Genomic DNA, 3,733 nt, shown 5'->3' with positions numbered 1-3,733 from the left:
AGTGTACGACTGATTTAATGAGGCCACTTGCTTCTAAACTGTATAACACTACTGCTTTTACTACTGTTGATGTGCGGTGAAGCCATCTCGGATTTTGAACTTCCGACCCTCCGAGTAGGAAATCCCCCGTGTGGGGACATTCCAGTTGAAATGTCCTACTTGGACGCCCCAGTTCAAAAGGAACACAGCATAATTCATTTCTGATCCCATAATTAGACAAATTGTTATATTATTTCTGAGCAAGAGAGAGAGAGAGAGAGAGAGAGAGAGAGAGAGCAAGAGCGAGGGACATAGACCTATACTGACAGTTATACTTGACAGCTGTGCTGTGGTGTATATGCGTTGTTGTGTGAATCGCTAAAAAGTCTATTTGCAACAGCTTGGCATAATTCACACCCAAGTGTGCATCCTCTATGAGTTGAGTTCCCTATGTACACACACACACACACACACACAAACACACACAAACAAACACACACACACACACACTAATTAAATGGCATTCCTATACTGTGCATCGCATAATTACTCTGCAAATGTACCATCGTCCACCAATGCTCCTGCAAAGCTCTGGCATTTAGTCATTCACCCCATGTCAAAACCATCAGAGAGAGAGTATGCGCGTGCGTGCGCGAGAGAGCTAAAGATAAAATGAGAAAGCGAGAGAGAGCCACTGTCGCTAATAACTGCATAGTAACATAAAACCCAAACCGTGGGCTTATTACAGAGACATTATGCTTTCAAATGGTCAAATCCTTTTTGTTATTTGCATAATTTATTCATATTTTTCTGTTCCTTCTGCTGGCTTTGTGCACCCCCCCCCTTCATTTGCATAGGCTGTCCATTTAAGGGTACTTATGGAGGATTATCACTTTGCACACTTTAATTGTTGTGCAGACAGAGAGATAAAGAGAGAGAGGGGGGAGAGTGGAAAGGAAGACCATGATGCCTTCTTAAGTTCAAACAGAGAAAGATCATCGTAATTAAAAAGGGAAAAGATGAAGAAGCACTGATTCCTACAGGAAGTGAGTCCTCCTCCAACACTCGCACCGTCAGCATCACAATGGGTCCATCAAAAATCTGTGAAAGCATAACGCCCAGAAATATATCATACCCATTAATAACACTGACAAATGCCAAAACTCATTAAACGGCTGCCGAATCCCCCTCTTTTACAGTCATTGAGCTGCTGAGAGACGGACGTGCCATTAGGACATGAGCACCTTAAAAGGAGCACTCCACTACAGCATGTTTTTAACCCAGTCTCAGTCTCTGTCCGTCACATCAGTAGTGTGCGGTCGATTAGCAAGGACAAAAATGAAGCCCCTAATAGAAGCGCCTGCCCATCGGCCAGTTGTCTGTGGCATCGCAGCAAAAAGCATTTAGGCCCACTGGACTTAGGAGCTGAGGGGGGTCTCTCTGGCAGGTCTCAATGTTTGAGAAATGCCCCGCCCCCAAGCTGGAACTCAGGTTCTTATTAGTTCTGTTGCTAAGGGCCTTTGTTAGGGGAGGAGCCCTGCCCACATGCTCTGGGGTTCTGGTGGCAGTAGCAGAAGCCACAGCTTTACAAAGCAAACCTTTTATTTGTGGACTCCATTCTTCTCCATTTCATTCGTCAGTCTTGCCGTGTTCTGTCAACACAACCCCCAAGCACGACAGACCCACCCCCCGTGCTTCACCTTCACAGCTGGCAGGGTGTTCTTTTCATGAAGTGCAGTTGCTTTTTTGTCTCAAGCCATGCCTTCGCTGCTCTTTTGATTTTATCAGTCTGAGGCACCTGTTTCCAGAACTCATCTGGTTTGTCTGGATGTTCTGAAGCATTCAGGCACTTCAGGCATTGAGGTTTGGGACAAGGCAGAGATGTGGATCAAAAGATCGGCTACTGGTTGAAATATGAATGATCAAAATGGCTCATCTTGATGTCTGTTTATGGATAAAGTCCCGTCCTTCTGCAAAAAAGGCAATCAGCTGGCTGGTTTCTCCACAAGCAGAGGAGGATCAACGAGCTAGTGGGGAAAGCCCCCTTTATGTGGAGATATGTGCAAGCGCAGTAGCCCGAACAATTCTACCCCGAATTTTGATTTTGGTAGACTGGATGGGAGACTGGTCTTGTGTGATTGGACAAAACTCCCCATCGGCATTGCAAAGATGGCCGCTGAGTGAGCAGGGGTTTTTTTTCTAGCAGGTTCAAGCATTTTGAGTTTTGTGACAAGGTCAGAGTAAGGTTACCTTCCCGCAGGTTCTTGGCATTTCTGTAGGGCTTTTCGATTTGCCTTTCTTACCAGCATAACTGCAGTTTTCTCCAGTCTTTGAGTCTCATCTTGACCTCCACAGTTCCCCTAAATAACAGTCCACACTGTAGAAACCGCAACCAGAAAATGCTTGGCTATGTTCTTACCACCTTTCCCCGATTTGTGGGCATCAATTACTTCCAGTACTTTTCAGATCTTTTGTGAGTTGGCAATGGTTTGAACACTTGTTACAACAGGTCACAAGCCTCAGGAAGCCTGGGGGGGGGGGGGGGGTATAGTGAATAGGGCACAGTTTCAGATCTGTTTAGTGTCTGTTCAGCAGTTCACTGAATTGCTATGCTGTGTATATCTCGAATACACTTACACTTAACCATGTTCTTGAGTACTGAACACGTTCTTACTACGCATGGGCAAATATGTAAAATGACATATTGAGTGGTATCTGATGGTATGCTGTAGATAAAGAGGAGGTTCAACCCCCCTGGACTGTTCCTTTAATCACACTGGCATACTGCATTATTGATCTAGCAGAAAACAAGGCCTGTCTGGTATGTACAGACACACCACAGACACACAGATACGTACAGATTCCTGTAGCTTATTTTGAGGGTTAACATTTTGAACACACTATATACAGAAGTCTCCCACATCATCACTCAGAAGGACACACTCCTGAATAAATAATGCTCCAGCAGTGAAGTGGCTCATTTGGGCACAGATATTACTATTTATTTATATGACCTTAATGACCCCTGATATGCTACACTGCCGTATGACAGTAATGCTTATGCACTACACCATTCTTTACAAAACATACACAAATCTTCTGTTTCTTTATTGGCTTTAATGAATAGAAAAATGAGCAAGTCTAGATGATGGATATCTGGGTGTGTTGTGTATATGTGTGTTCCTGCATTTTAATTTAATTAAATTTAAATGAAATAATAACAGCATTGTTATTAAAACCCCTTGTCCCAACATTGTTTAGGTTGCGCTCCGACCTGTCGAGACATGGACTTCACAAGACTTCTGACGCTGTCCTGTAGTGTCTAGCACCAGCCTTCATGAGCATCAGTGAACTTTGAGTACCCAAGACATTGTCACTGGCTCAGCGGTTGTTCTTTCTTTGAGCACTTTTGGTAAGTACTGACCACTGCGGTTGTTCTTTCTTTGAGCACTTTTGGTAAGTACTGACCACTGCATATCAAGAACATCCCACAAGACCTGCCTGATGTTTTGGAGATGCTCTGACCCAGTCATCGTCTAGCTATAACAGATTAGCTCGTGTTAGAGTGGCTCGGATTCTTGCGCTTGTCCAGATTTTGTGCTTTCAACACATCAACTCCGTGCCTAATATGTAGATCCCACCCCTTGACACATGCCATTGTGCATTATCGGTGTTATTCACCTGTCAGTGGTGTTCATTTCAGAGGTGTAAACCAGCTGGATGTGTCAGATAAATAAAGCAAGCAAACACTCAG

Source organism: Salminus brasiliensis, chromosome 7, assembly GCF_030463535.1.
Source record: "Salminus brasiliensis chromosome 7, fSalBra1.hap2, whole genome shotgun sequence".
In the NCBI taxonomy this organism is placed as follows: Eukaryota; Metazoa; Chordata; class Actinopteri; order Characiformes; family Bryconidae; genus Salminus; species Salminus brasiliensis.
The sequence above is the reverse complement of the archived record's forward strand: the minus strand, read 5'-3'. Positions refer to the sequence as shown.